Below are 16,212 nucleotides of genomic sequence, written 5' to 3'. Positions count from 1 at the left end.
ACAGTATTATTAACTATAGTCACCACAGCATGTTGACTTTAGCCATCTAACAGTGAAACAGACTGACTCATGAGGTAGTGGGTGCCCCTGCTCTGAAGTGTTAGAGGGTCTGGTATAGCGAGAATCAAGAAATAAGAATGAGATTTGGCTAGACGGCCTCTTAAAATTCTTTTCATCTCTAAACTCCTTTAATTCGCTTTATTAACATAGCATCGTTTCCTGAGAAGTGTTAGTCTTTACAAATTTCTTGCCATTTATTTAATACCTTTTTTCCAAGAAAGATAGTAATTTTTTTTTTATAGTAAGAAATCAAGACATACAACAAGCATATGTTTTAGATAATGAATGGGAAGTGTCTCTGTGAACCCAGGACCTATTTTCCAACATATCTATTTGTTCAACTGGTCTTTATTGATTGAGCACCCTATATGTTTTCAGGATCCTGGGAATGTAGGGCTACACTCAATAGACAAAGTATATGCTTTTATGGGAGTTTATAATTGGGCATGGAAAATAGAAAACAAATGAATGTATAAGTCCAGAGAGTAACAGGTGCTATGAAGAAAATAAAACAGAGTGAGGCAAACTGTGTGTGCTCCTTTAGAAAAGGTAGTCAGAAATGCCCCCAAAGAATTAATATTTGCTCAGAGAATGAACACTTAGAAAGGGTTAGCTATGCAAGGATATGGGATTAAGGAACAGGTATGAGTTTGACTTCTTCAATTCACAACAGGAAAGCTATTGTAAATGTTGCCTAGTAAGCAAGGGAAAGATTGGCAAGAAAGGAAGCCAAATGGTAGGGAATGTTCTGAGTACACTGGGAAAACATTAGAAGATTTTAATCTGGGGAATGATGTGATCTGACTTTGGCTTATCTGTAAAGAATAAACTGCCAGGGGCAAAGGAAGATTGAGAGAGACCAACTGGGAAGCTGCTCTTGCAATCCAGGATGGGTGGTGATGGCGAAGTGGTGAGAAGTGATGGTATAAGATTTATACAGAAAAGAGAACCAACAGGAATTGATAATGGATGAACTGGGAAGAGAAAAGGGGGAGGAGAATCAGGGATGACTCTTACATTTTTTGGATTGAGCAACTGGACGAAGGATTGCTAGTCACTGAAATAGTGAAGACTGGAAGAAGCAAGTTCTCCCAACAAAAACCAAGTAACATATTAAGTTTTTTTCTGGAAATGGCAGGGCATAGATATACAAGGGAAATAATATTGGGTACTAAACATGAATATACAAAAAGAATAAGACACAGTCTCTGGTCCTGGAGGGCTCACAGTGTAGTGGAGGAAACACAAGTCCAAAAAGTCAATAAAAATTTATATCAAACATGACAGATGTGAACAAAGTGGAAGAGGAAGGGGCTTTCAGGATCGCATTTCCTTATCATGAAGAGGTAAACAGACAGTTTTAATGAGCTCAATTGGATATTCCAGAAATGGCTAGCAGCACAACTTGTGAACTTCCCAAAACATTCTTAGTTACTGTTAACCTATTCTTTTATGGAGAAAAGACTGGGTTTTATTTAATCTTTTACCAGGGTTCTCATTTTCTCACTTTTCAATTATCCCAGTAATTCTCTGATTATCCCTTTACATCACATCATGGAAAGAGTATGAAACCTAAAAAAAATTATTTCAGTCTGTTTCTTTCCTCTACAAATTCTAATCTTGTTTCCACTCCCCTATCTCTTTTCTGTCTCAACAGCAACCAAAGCCTACCAAGTGTTTCTTACGAGTCCATTATGAGCCAAGTACTTGTTTCTTTCCACATTCTCTTTACTTTCTGGCACTTTAACCTTGGAGTATGCTAAAATTTCCAGCTGTTATTTTAAAAGCATTCTTAGACTTCCTCTCTTCCTGACTTGAAGTTTTGTTTTCCTCACCATCTCCTATCTATCTCTTTCATCTTGTTTTTCATTTCCCTCTTTTGGCTTAAGTCACCAATAACCTGAGAATCTGCCATGGTTTTGCTTCCTATGATTTAGCTCACTCTTCCCTCTGCCCCCATGTTTATCTTTCCCACTTCTTTTTTTTAAATATATTTTTTTAGTGTTTTATTTATTTTTGAGAGAGAGAGAGAGAGAGACAGTGTGAGCAGGGGAGGGTCAGAGAGAAAGGGAGAATCAGAATCTGAAGACAGGCTCCAGGCTCTTAGCTGTCAGCACAGAGCCCGACGCAGGGCTCAAACCCACTAACCGCAAGATCATGACCTGAGCCAAAGTCGGACGCTCAACCGACTGAGCCACCAGGTGCCCCAATCTTTCCCATTTCTTACTTGTCAACTGGAGCTTCCATATACTCCTTAGTGACCATTTCTCTTTGTTTTTCTAGGTTGTTTCCTGTCCATATTACTTAGTTCTGTTTTCTCTAACATGCTCTCTGCCAACCATTTCTCCAGTGAATCCATAATAAAAAAAATTAATATATGAACCTTTTATGCAACTTAAAATAGTTTGATACATCGATTAAAGATGTTCTGAACATCATCATGAATGGTTAATAATGCAAACAGCGATGCCTACATTTTTTCCTCCTTGCTCACTGGTGTTTCCACTGAGGTATTTAAAAAAAAAATCTTACAAAAAACTGATCTACTTGTCCACTTGGCTTGTTTTAGTTGGGGAGGGGTTGAGTATAGACTGTAAGTAAGTATGATCCAATAGTACTCCCAAAAAACCAAATAAAATATAACAAAATTAGAGAATATAATATGACATAAATGAAGACACACATGAAGAAAAAAAAAAGCAAGGACTGAAGTACATTTCCAAGGTCCTTCCTTTTTAATGGATATTTGAGAGAGCCCTTTATTGGAAATTTCTGTCATTGTAGATTCAGGAAGAATTGTACTTCTTTGAAACTAAACAGTTTTCCTCTTTTCCTATGCACTGCAAGAAAGACTAAAGTCAAATTAGTAGCCCAAATTCTCTCTCTCTCTCCACTATCCTGAAGACATTTTAAGCCCAAAAGCATTTTTTTGGCTTTTCTTTCTCAGTTTATTTTATTTTTTTTTTATTTGAGTACAGTTGACACACAATGTTATATTAGTTTCAGGTGTACAACATAGTGATTCAACTTCTCTATGCTTTGCTCTGCTCACCACTAGTGTAGCCACCATCTGTCACCACACACTGCTGCTATAGTACCATTGACTATATTCCCTATGCTGTGCCTTTTATTCCCTTGAATTGCATTAGGCCCCAAAGCATTTTGTTTCCTTAACTACTGCCTGCTTTTAATTTGTTATCTTGTTGAATAATATTTATCTCTGTAAGTCACCCCAATAATTTCTGATGAGAGATGGGATATAAACACCCTTTCTTAATAACCCCCTTTTCTAACCATTTGGTGTCACTGTTCACCCTGTTTCTACTTCAGCCTGAACTCACTAGAATAAGAACCATTTGGTTAGAAAATCTGTCACATTTGGAAAGCAGCAGCCAGTCGGAGAGAAATTAAATTGTTTTTCTTTGTCTGCCTACTGTTCCAAGTTTCTGCTGGTGTTGCCAGTCATTTGGAGAGAGAAGTGTGGAGCTTGTTCAGCTGTCAGTGAGTGTGAAGGAGGTTGAGTGGAAGGATGCCAGCCTCTGCTTTTTGCCTTGGAGTCAATAACTGAAGGCTGGGGAGGCTCCGGGGGAGGCTCCACCAGGTCATTCTTGGAGAAAGCAACTGATGCTTTCTGAGGAAAGAATGCTTGGTCACTATTGTGAAACTGATGGCATTGGTCTACTGGGCAGAGCTCATATTTTCCACTTTCATATCTCTGCCACTAAAAGTCTCTGTGGACAAAACAACCCTAAGGAAGACTCCTCACTGAAGCTGAATTTGCCATAAGGTTGGTCAGTCATCCAACACGGGGGAAATGCTAAAATAGTGAGAATTTCTTTGTGTGAGTCAGTCCCTTGAGATGGCCCTGGAGTGTTAGGTCAGATCCCTTTATTTGTCTGAGGAGAATGTGGGAGATATTAGAGGTGTATCTCCCAAGTGTGATGGGAACAAGAAAGGCATGGATGGAGTGAATACACACCAGATTGAGGGAAGTTATTGAGGAAAAAACTAATCTATGGAGAATCTTCAAAGATAAATGAACCATGGAGCTCACTAAAAAATACAGGAAGCTAATAGTATATGATATTTAAATTCAGAGACTGGTCTGTCAGACAGTCAATGTTAATGATTATTTCTTTTCAGACGTATAGCAGAAATCAGTGACTCAATTGCTGGGAAGTTAGTCTCACTGGCTTTAGGACTGTGACCCTTCCTATAGGAAAAACATGTGTTAGGAAACATTGTAAGGAGAAATTTCTCTCCTTCTTCCTTTTGATGTTTATTTAGTGATTATCTGTATAAGTATTGGAAGAGCTTTGGATGCATTATATCATTTAATGGTTAACAAGTTTATGAAGTCAACTCTGTTATCACCTCCCTTTTCTCTTTTTAAAAATATAATTTAAAAAATATAATTTATTGTCAAATTGGCTAACATTTAGTGTGTACAGTGTTCTCTTGACTTTGGGAGTATATTCCCATGCTTCATTACTTACATACAACACCCAGCGTTCATCCAAACAAGTGCCCTTCTCGATGCCCATCATCCGTTTTCCCGTCTCCTCCCACCCCCATCAACCTTCAGTTTGTTCTCTGTATTTAATAGTCTCTTATGGTTTGCCTCCCTCCCTCTCTGTTTGTACCTACTTTTTTCCCCTTCTCTTTCCCCATGGTCTTCTGTTAAGTTTCTCAAGTTCCACTTATGAGTGAAAACATATGATATCGGTCTTTCTATGACTAATTTACTTTGCTTAGTATGATACCCTCCAGTTCCATTGACGTTGCTTCAAATGGCAGGATTTTATTCTTTCTCATTGCCAAGGAGTATTCCATTGAATATATAAACCACATCTTCTTTATCCATTCATCAGTTGATGTACATTTAGGCTCTTTGCATTATTTAGCTATTGTTGAAAGTGCTGAAATAAACATTGGGGTACATGTGCCCCTATGAATCAGCACTCTGTATCCGTTGGATAAATTCCTAGTAGTGCTATTGGTGGGTCATAGGGGAGTTCTGTTTTTAATTTTTTGAATTAAATTATACTGTTTTCTAGAGTGGTTGTTCCAGTTTGCATTCCCACCAATAGTGCAAGAGTTTCTCCACATCTGTGCCAGCATCTGTTGTTTCTTGAGTTGTTAATTTTAGCCACTCTGACTGGTGTGGGGTGGTATCTCAATGTGGTTTTGTATCACCTCCATTTTCCGAATGAATAAATTGGGCCTAAGAAAGTTACTGAAGCAAGTTGCCCAAGTTACACAGCTGGAAAATGGCAGAGCCAAGTTCAAACACAGATACTGCTCAGGTTGTTTACCATTGTGCTGTATATGTTTCATTCATGATATAGGTGCAAAAATGGAGGTAGAAAGTTATCTTACCCTTAAATCTCTTAGTTATGTATAGACTAACATTTCAAGGGGATTATTGAGACATTGATACATTTCTAAGGAACTGAGGAGACACAGGGGGGAAATGCTCTCAGCATAGAACTTTGCAAGACAATGTCAATCATGACTGTAAGATAAAACAGTTTCCCTAGAGATGATAGAGACTGGCAAGGTACCATATACAACATTATGGACCTACTCATATACTAGGATCATCTGCATCATGTTTCATGGTTTTGAAAATGGATTCTATCACTTACTAGTTGCGTGACCTTGTTCAATTTAGTTCATTTCTCTGGATTTTATTTTTCTTATTTATAAAATAAGGATAATAACTACACATACTTCATAACTTGTGATGATTGAATGAATTCATATGTGGTCTAATGCATAGCAAGTTCTCAAATGTTAGCTACCATCATTGTGAGCCCCACTATCATCTCACTTAATTCCTTGTAATTCTCACAATATTACTTACTACATGACATGTAGTGTTCTAAGTGCTTCATATTTATTAACTCAGTTCATGCCTATGACCTACATGGTGGACATTGTTATCACATCCATTTTATAAGTAAGAATACTGAGGCAGTACTTTAAGATGTTTGGCTCTGGAGTTGGCTTTCTTTCTTCTTCCTTCCTTCCTTCCTTCCTTCCTTCCTTCCTTCCTTCCTTCCTTCCTTCCTTTCTTTCTTCTTAATGCTTATTTAATTTTGAGAGAGAGAGAGAGAGAGAATTCCAAGCAGGCTCTGTGCTGTCAGCATAGAGCCCCATGTGGAGCTTGATCCTACAAACTATGGGATCATGACCTGAGCCGAAATCAAGAGTTGGAGGCTTAACCGACTGAGCCACCAAGGCTCCCCTGGAGTCAGTTTTCTTAACCACCATCCTAAGGCTCTCACGCATGCTATAAGCAGTCATTCAAACCTCAGACAGCTAGAAGGGGCCACAACTGGAATTGGACTAGTATTTTCCCACTGGAAGACTAGACTCTGCAGTTTTTGCTATAATTTGGAGACCGATGAGAGTTGAAGGATTAAAAGCAAGATTCTAACAACCAGAAATATACTAACATTGCATTCCAACGCATTATACTTTCTAGCATGCCCAAATCAGACTGTGGAGAAGAGAAGTTAAATACACAGGAAAAAAAGCAAATAAAATACTCAAAACAAGCAAGAAGATAAGTTATATTAATGAAACAACATAAACTAACAAAATGGATCAAAGGAATCTAAGTAGACAGATTCCCAAAACTAAACCCTAAAAGCTCATTTTAACATGATAAACCAAACCAGGGATAAAATAATTGAATTATGTTTGTTTGCTTTTTTTAAAACATTTTAATTCCATTGTAGTTAACATACAGTGTTATATTAGTTTCAGGTGTACAATATAGTGACAATGCAACAATTCTATACATTACTCAGGGCTCATCATGATAAGTGTACTCTTTATCCCTTTCACACATTTTACCCATGCTCTCACCCACCTCCCCTCTGGAAACCACCAACCAGTTTCTTCTCTATAGTTAAGAGTTGATTTTTTGGTTTGTCTCTTTTCCTTCATTTGATTACTTAAATTCCATATATGAATGAAATCATATGGTATTAGTCTTTCTCTGACTTATTTCACTTAGCATTGTACAATCTAAATCTATCCATCTTGCAGATGGCAAGATCTCATTCTTTTTCGTGTCTAATATTTCATTATATTAATATGTATAACATATATATTACATATATATTACGTATATATGTTATACATACACACATATGTCTTCTTTATCCATTCTTCTTTATCCATTCATCTATCAATGGATACTTGGGCTGCTTCGTATTAAAGCTATTATAAATAATTCTGTAATAAAGATAGGGGTGCATATATCTTTTTGAATTTGTGTTTTTGTATTCTTTAGGTAAACATCCTGTGTTTTGCTATTATGTTTTGGTTTTCTGATGATATTGAGTAAGAATTCTTGTCAAGTTGTAATAATCTTACAGAGACACAAAATAATTCAATTCTTGTGTCGGATCAGTTTTTCTAATAGTCCAAATTCAGTAAAAATAACTTCCATCTGCTTTTGTGATGATTAGAATTGGAAGTGTTTTAATGTTCTCTTTAGACCAATTGTCACTTGTTGAGTGTTCAAAAGACCATCAAAATTTTTCTAAATATAGTGGCTACAAAAACCTATATGTGAATAAGAAGAATGATTCTTTTATTCCAGATTTCTGCCTCCCTTTCTGTTTTTGCCTCCCACTCTGCAAAACCAGGAGAGATTGTTCATTAGACATTTTCTTTTGTATTGTTCCAGTTGCTGGGGATCCAGTGATAAAAAAGACAAAGACAAACCAGGTTCCTGCTCTCCTAAAATGAAGAAAAATAAAGCACTGAAAAAAAATTTTTTTTTCTAAATGCAAGACAACACTAACAAAAATGCAGGAAGTCATCTTTTTAATACTGCAACTACTGGAAATAATAATAATAATAATTAACATATAATAGGTAACATTTATTGAGGACTCATTTCTGCAATGTACTGCTAAGCATTTTATATATCGTATATCCTTGAATACTTACAATTCATTCATTTAGTCAGTGTTGAGAACCTACTATGTGCCAGACACTCTTCTAGTATCAACCTTCATTGGTGAACAAAATAAAGTCTGGGCTCTGTTGAAGTTTGTATGCTAGGACTAAATAAATACTAGAAAAAAAGTTTTTAAAATAAAAGATCTTATGAGAAGTGTTCTTATAACACACACAAAGATAATAAAAGGGGCAGGAGGAAACTTTGGGAGGTAATGGGTATTGTCTGTGGCCTTGATGATAGTGATGGTTTCATGGGTGTACCCTTACCTCCAAACTCATTGAATTATATATACATTAAATAAGTACAACTTTTTACATGTCCAATAAGTGGTTTAAAGAGAGATAAGTTTTGTGAGTTGGCAAGCCGAACTAATGGTGAAATCAAGGACAGAAGTGGAGTGCTGGGGAAGGAGAGCTAATCTGGAGAAAAGATGAGGAGGTCAGTTTCTAACAGGTTGAATTTGAGATTATAGCAGTTCATCTACTTGTAAAGAGAGGCTGCTGGGAAAATAAACGCAGATAAAGACTTGGGAATTACCTTCTCAGGACATAGGTGAAGCAATGGTGTTATAAACTCACTGACTGAGTGTGAGAGAAAAGTATGGAGGGCAAAGGACAGACCCTTGAGAAACAGGAAAGAGCAGCTTTGAGGAGTGGGAATGAATGATCTAAGAAGAGAGAAACAGAGCAGTTAGAGAAAGAAGAGATGAAGAGAGTTCTAAATGCAGCAGGAAACTCAAAAGTAGAGAAGACAGGGGAACATAATTATTTTTTGGCAAGAAAATGGCTGCTGGTAATATCAAAAGAGCACCTTATGTTGAGTGGAAGCATAGGAGTGAAGAAACCAAATGCAAAGCTTGGAAGGGGGTGAGCAGGCAGGAAATGGAGGCAGCCAGTACAAGGAAGCAGAGATGGGATAACAGCTAGAAAGGAGTGTAGAACCCATTTCAAGAACAAAGTGGCACTGCTCTGTTCACATCTAGTCTCTGGGTACCTAAGACTATTGAGACAGAAATTGGTATCAGCTCAGTGAACACAACTCCTTATGAAATATTAAAAAATCCATTTCTTCCTATATAGCAGTTGGCTTTCTGAATACAGCCAAAGCCCCAGAAGAGAATTAGGTATCAGTTTTTGAATATGAATTAGAAATCTGTGCCCTCCAATGTGAAAGCTTTATTTTCCCATCTCCCTTCACATAGTGATTTATTTTTGCTGTCAGTCAGAAGGGAAAATTGTCCTCTGGTAGGTAGCAGGATTTGAAATAAGGGAGAAAATGAAACATACTCTGTCACAAGGTTGCATTTGTATTAGGAAAATATCATTTTGGCAGGAGAGACAGTGTAATTTGTCAAGCAGATTAATCTCAGGAATGGAAAGTCCTAATCAAATGGCAAAGACTTTAATATATCTCTTGGATAGACAGATTGGCCACAGCTCTGTAACTGTTTTGGGAGTGAAAAGAGACTTAGGCTATCTGCAAGAATCTAATGGGTGGAAATCATGATAAATTTGGGGAATCTGTGTAATTAGATTTGTTCAGTATTGGTCTGTTCCCACATTCAGCAATCCAGTAGAGCAAGTAGAAAATGCTCATTTAGAGCATGGCCTATGTATACTATATTAACCTTCCTTTGATCAATCTCTAAGGTTCTTAATGGCTAGAAAAGTAGAGAAATGATCAAAATACTTTTTTCTCTCTCACTTTTTCCTCTTTCACCCTTCATTTTATATGTATATATATTTTAATATAAAGTGTATATTTAATGTTTATTTTTTAGATAGATATAGAGAGACAGAGCATGAGCGGGGGGGGGGAGGGTAAAGAGAGAGGGAGACACAGAATCAGAAGCAGGCTCCAGGCTCTGAGCTGTCAGCACAGAGACCGACTCCGGGGTCAAACTCACAAACTGTGAGAGCATGACTGGAGCCCAAGTTGGATGGTTAACTGACTAAGCCACCCAGGCACCCCTCTATCTGTTATATTTTTAAAATAAGCAAAAAGGAATTGGTGGAGAAAGTTCAAAACGACACACAAGCACTGAACTTTTTTCGCAAACATTTTAGTGTTATTTCCACTGAAACTCTAACTTATTGGCAAATTTATTCTGATTATGCTCTCTAGTCCTTGTCTCATTAGGAAGTCTTTCAGGGAACATTTGTTTACTGATAGATGCACAAAAGCTATGCCTTATATGCCAGCACTTCTCCTCTTTTTAATGACTAAAATGGTGGTAGAGGTAAGTGGTTCTAGAACACAGAGGTATTTGACTTTGGACATTTCATCACTTCAAGGTTAGTACCAACTTCTGTGTATCCCCAGAATAGGACTTTTGACTAGTAAATAGTCATTAAGCATAGTTCAATGTATTATCACAAAGAACACTGTCACCTTTTCAACTGTAATAAAAAACAGTTTAAAAATTCCATAAAGAAGCCGAATGGAGCGAATTTAAGAGCTCCATATATATTGCTAATTATCATAGAATCATTATCCAATTCCCTAGTTGTTGTTGATTTGGGAAGCTTAAATTACAATTTGAATACAAACGGGTTATATCCAGTGTTTCCAGCTCACCGCAGACGCTGTTCGAGTGACGGAGCCTTTAAGGGGTAGGGGGCCGTCCACTGAAATACAACACACGTGCCGGGTGCTGCCTAAAACGTACATAAACTGCCACTACTTTATCAAATTGTAATATCTCTCCTTTCAAAATCTTAGACAGCTTGTGCATACCATCTGCTCTTTGTCTGTATTCCTTCTGTGCTTTTCTTCATCTAGAAGAATGGTTCTTGAAATTCTTACAGGACTCTTTAAAACGCTTGCCACATATTTTGAGAAGCATCTGGTTGGAAGACGTTCTGCTTTCTGTATTTGTTCCCAGCTGTCTGGCGTGTGCCATGTTTCTCGTGAATCTAGTTTTGTTAACTTTTGGGGTAAATGCTTTTGCATCTGCTTCACCACATATTTACGGTGAGACTAATAGCCCAAAGCAAGTTGCTAAGGGTTGTATAAGTTAGTGAAAGACTCAGTGTCAGGAAAACTTGATTAATTTACCTGCCATCTAATTTGCACAAGGTTACCTGGAAATTGGTGTTTGTTTCTTTTGCTTGATGATTTCAAGATGGACCTTGTCCCTTTAAGGAATCCTGGATACCTTGAATACTTTCTCAAACATCTGCTCTGGTTTCATCAGGGAGACTTTGGGATAGCTATAATTCACATAGCTTTTCCTCAGCAAACAAGGCACCTACCTGTCAGTAAGACAAATTTTCCAAGGAGCTAAAAAAATGGAGAGTGTTATAAAGGAGCTCTGAATCTTAATAGGGACAGAACCTTCAGCTAAAGTAGCTGTGGAAGGTGGTGTATTGCTGGTTACTTTTGATTAGTTTCATAGTCTTTTTGTATTAAATCATTAAACTGGGGAGCCCAGTTGGCTCAGTCAGTTGAGCGACCAATTCTTGATTTCGGCCCAGGTCACGATCTCACAGGTCGTGAGTTTGAGCCCCATGTCAACCTCCATGCTGATGGTGCAGAGCCTGCTTGGGATTCTCAATCTCTTTCACTCTGCCCTTCCCCTGCTTGTGTTCTCTCTCTCTCAAGATGAATAAACTTAAAAAAAATCATTAAGTTAACATACACACATTAAAAATTTGGAAATTTCAAAACATATAAAGATGAAAATTAAAATCATATGTAATGCCTAAAAATAATCATCACAATATGAGGATAGCTAACACTTTTATGGAATTACCATGTAACAGACAGTAAAATGCTTTACTTACATTAATTCTTTTGACTCTCATGTTGATTTTAATGAGATAGATACTATCATTATCCTCATTATAGAGATGAGGATACTGAAGCACAGGTTAAGTTATGTGCCCATACCCATTTGGCTAATCAACGGCATGGCCAGGATTCAGATACAGGCAGACTAATTCCAGGGTCTAACCCTTAACTGCTCTGCTGTGCCATTAACTCTTGTTTATCACTATTCACACCTACATGAAATTCCCTTCAAACTGCTTTCCAGTTTTTAAAACAAGGTTGAAATCAGAGACCACGTTTAATTATTTGCATTAATTTTGTTTATTTAATCTTGTAACAAATTTTTCCCTGAGCTATCTATAAACATTTGGTAAGCATCTTTGTAATAAAGACATTTTCATTCAAAGGTGCTGAGACCCCCTTCTTCAAGTATCACCCATTTACAAAAGTTTGCTTTGCCTACTGAGCAGTAACAGCACAGATGAAAAAGTGCAGAATGCCAAGTCACTGCAAGGTGGTGAGGTGGGATTTGATCTTTGGTCAATCTCCTGGCCTCATTAAGTCTCAGTTTTCTCACCTGTAAAATGAGGCAATGATATTGATAACCTGGAGTACAAAGTTGTCATGGCAACTGAGAGATACACCTTAGAAGTGTGTTTAGGAAAGTGGATAGCCATTTAGAAATGTCAGTGATTACTTTTAATAATGATGAACATGTTTAACCATGGCTGGCAATTTCCAGAGGAAATTCTGTCTGAGGCAGAGGAGGAGATAAGAGAAGTTTGTTAAAGAAATGAACATAAAACATTGAGAAACTACTGAAGAATAATTCAGCAATGGTGATGGAAGCACTGAAAAGAAAAATCACCATCATAAGTAATATTTCCATGTATTTCCTTCCAGATTTTTCTATCAACTTATAAACTTTTCTAATTAAAAATGTTTGTATTCAAGTAAAATTAACATACAGTGTTATGTTAGTTTGAGGTGTACAATATCGTGATTCAATAATTCTATACATTTCTCAGTGTTCATCAGGATGAGTATACTCTTAATCCTCTTCACCTATTTCACTCTTCCCTCACCCACCTCCCCTCTGGCAACTACCAGTTTGTCTCTGTATTTGAGTCTGGGTTTTATTTGTTTGTCTCTTTTCTTTCCTTGCTGTTCATTTGTTTTACTTCTTAAATCATATGGTATTTGTCTTTCTCTGACTTATTATACCTCCTAGATCCATCCATGTTGTTGCAAATGGCAAGATCTCATTACTTTTAATGGCTGAGTACTATTCTATTGTGTATATATGCCACATCTTCTTTATCCACTCATCTATTGATGGACATTTGGGTTCTTTACATATCCTGGCTATTGAAAAGCTTCAGTAAACATAGGGGTGCATATATCTTTTCAAATTAGTGTTTTTGTTTTTTTGGGGTAAATACCCAGTAGCAGAATTACTGGATCATTTAGAAATCCTATTTTTTAATTTTTTTAATATAATTTTTTTTGAGAGACAGAGAGAGATAGTGCATGAGCGAGTGAGGGAGGGACAGAGAGAGGGGGGGAGAGAATCCCAAGCAGGCTCTGTGCTGTCCGCATAGAGCTTGAGGTGGGATTTGATCTTACAAACTGAAATCAGGACATGAACCGAAATCAAGACTCAGAGCTTAACTGACTGAGTCACCCTGGTGCCCCTACTTTTAATTTTTAAAGGAGCTCCATACTGTTTTCCACAGTGGCTGCACCAATTTGCAGTCCCCACCCAAAGTGCTTAAGAGTTCTCTTTCTTTACATCCTTACCAACACTTGTTATTTTTTGTGTTTTTGATTTAAGTCATTCTGACAGGTGTAAAGTGATACCTCATTGTAGTTTTAATTTGCATTTCCCTGATGATGAGTGATGTTGAGCATCTTTTCATGTATCTATTGGCCATCTGTATGTCTTCTTCAGAAAAATGTCTGTTTCGGTACTCTGCCCATTTTTAATTGGATTATTTGTTTTTGGGGGTGTCAAGTTGTATAAATTCTTTATATATTTGGATAGTAACGCCTTATTGGATGTATCATTTGCAAATATCTTTTCCCATTCAGTAGGTTGCTTTTGCTTTGTTGATGGTTTCTTTGCCATGCAAAAGCTTTTTGTTTTGGGGTAGCCTTAGTAGTTTAATTCTGTTTTTGTTTCCTTTGCTAGAGGAGGCATATCTAGAAAACTGTTGCTGTGGCTGATGTCAAAGAAATTACTGCGTATGTTTTCTTCTAGGAATTTTATGGTTTCAGGTCTCACATTTATATCTCTAATCCATTTTGAGTTTATTTTTGTTTATGGTGTAGGAAAGCATTTCAGTTTCATTCTTTTGCATGTTAATTTCCAGTTATCCCAGCACCATTTATTAAAAAGACTATCTTTTCCTCACTCTATATTCTTGTCTCCTTTGTCATAAATTAATTGACCATATAAGCATGGGTTGATTTCTGGACTCTAGTTTGTTCCATTGATCTACGTGTTTATTTTTGTTCCAGTATTTTATTGTTTTGACTACTACAGCTTAGATTACCACAGCTACTATATTTTGAAATCTGGGATTGGACACCTCCAAGTTTGTTCTTATTCAAGACAACTTTGACTATTTGGGGTCTTTTGTAGTTCCATACAAATTTTTGGATTATTTGTTCTAGTTCTGTGAAAAATGCTGTTGATATTTTGAAAAGGATTGCATTAAGTCGGTAGGATGCTTTGGGTACCATGGACATTTTAACGATATTGGTTCTCCCAATCCATGAGCATGGAATATCTTTCTATCTGTTTATGTTGTGTTCAATTTTTTTCATCAGTGTTTTATAGTTTTCAAAGTACAGATCTTTAACCTCCTTGGTTAAATTTATTCCTAGTTATTTTATTCTTTCTGTTGAAAAAATGAGATAGTTTTCTTATTTCTCTTTCTTCTACTTCATTATTAGTTTATAGAAATGCAGTGGACTTCTGTATATTGATTTTGTGTCCTGTGACTTATTGAATTCATTTATCAGTTCTGGTAGGTTTGTGGTGCAGTCTTTAGGGTTGTCTGTATAGTATCATGTCATCTGCAAAGAGTAGAAGTTTTACTTCTTTCTTATCCATTTATATGTTTCTTATTTCTTTTTCTTGTCTGCTTGCTGTGGCTAGGACTTCCAATACTATGTTGAATAAAAGTGGTGAGAGTGGACATCCTGATCTTCTATCCACATTTCTTAAACTTATTATTTAGCTCCTCTCAACAATATGGTCAATAAATTACTGAATCAACTGCTTTCATTTTCTTTCCTTTTTGATTTGCTACTGGCCTTTTCATTTCTCCCTTTTTAAATTCTCCCTTGCTTACCTAATTTTTCCTTTTTCTCTTCTTCCCCTCCCTTCCCAGGGTCATCACTGTATGAAGAGCTTCTGTTTGTGGGCAAACCAGGTTAGAACCTAGAGTCTTGCCATCAAACTTTGAGAAGTGCTTGTCCATTCCTCTTCTCTGCCTTTGCAGAAAACCACACCCAAGTGGTTCCAGACACAATGGCTGAACACTTGTTATTGAGGCCTCACGGAAAGGAGGCCTTACTCTGCTCCCATAGTACTGCAGCAGCAAGCAACCTATAACCACAAGAATCAACTTAATTAAATGAACTATTTCATAACCAGCCCAGTCTACCCACTGAAGAAAGAGATAATATTCAAAATGTCAATAAAATGTTAAAGAGGATGGATTGTTTTAAACTCCAAATTCTTTCTAAAACTGGTTGAAAATATCTACAAAAATTGCACTGAGGCCATTTTAAATGAAACATTCTATTATAATTCTCCAGCTTTTGCCAGTTTTGAATATTGTTGGTAGTAGCTCAGCACATGTGAACATGTTTTTGTAGTTTCTTTTAATTTGGGGCTTGGCACTTGCCATTGCAATCCTAGCAAGACTGAACGGCAGATCCAACTGGTGTGGAATACCTGTCTTCTAAACTTGTTACGGAGATACGCTTGAGGATATGTATAAAGAGAACCTACATTCTGGGATGATATCATCAGTGCCTGCCCACTGCCTTAGATCCATGTTGTCCTGTCCAGAGAATGTACCATAGAAAATTTTGCAGTGGGTTAAGTCTAGACAAAATATTTTTGGATGCTTTGAGCATATCCCTCCAGATTAAACCCTGTTGCCAAAGGGTTAATTGGATTCAAAGATCCCTCCCATGAGGTTTGAGAGTCTGTGATATAAATTCCATCTGTTTCTTGAAGCGGTTTATGGGTTTGGCAATATGATGTGTTGGCCTGACAATTGTTTAAAAAATCCTTTTTAGCCTGATACAGGTATAATTTTTTTTATAGTATCCAGATTTCTTTTCTTGAACATCTAATTTTAAATTAGAAACCACTCCAG

General features: G+C 36.9%; 1 long non-coding RNA gene across 1 annotated transcript in view; it reads left to right on the top strand.

Annotated features, from left to right (window-relative positions):
* The window catches only part of LOC144220835 (uncharacterized), a 35,038-nt gene extending 19,562 nt beyond the window's left edge, over positions 1-15,476 (top strand). The window contains exon 3 of the long non-coding RNA XR_013331872.1: positions 15,214-15,476. This is a non-coding gene — a long non-coding RNA (uncharacterized LOC144220835). The remainder of the gene's footprint in view (positions 1-15,213) is intronic.
* Positions 15,477-16,212: the final 736 nt, after the last annotated feature.

This window comes from Crocuta crocuta, unplaced genomic scaffold (assembly GCF_008692635.1).
Source record: "Crocuta crocuta isolate KB4526 unplaced genomic scaffold, BGI_CrCroc_1.0 scaffold1, whole genome shotgun sequence".
Taxonomy (NCBI): domain Eukaryota; kingdom Metazoa; phylum Chordata; class Mammalia; order Carnivora; family Hyaenidae; genus Crocuta; species Crocuta crocuta.
The sequence above is the reverse complement of the archived record's forward strand: the minus strand, read 5'-3'. Positions and strand labels throughout refer to the sequence as shown.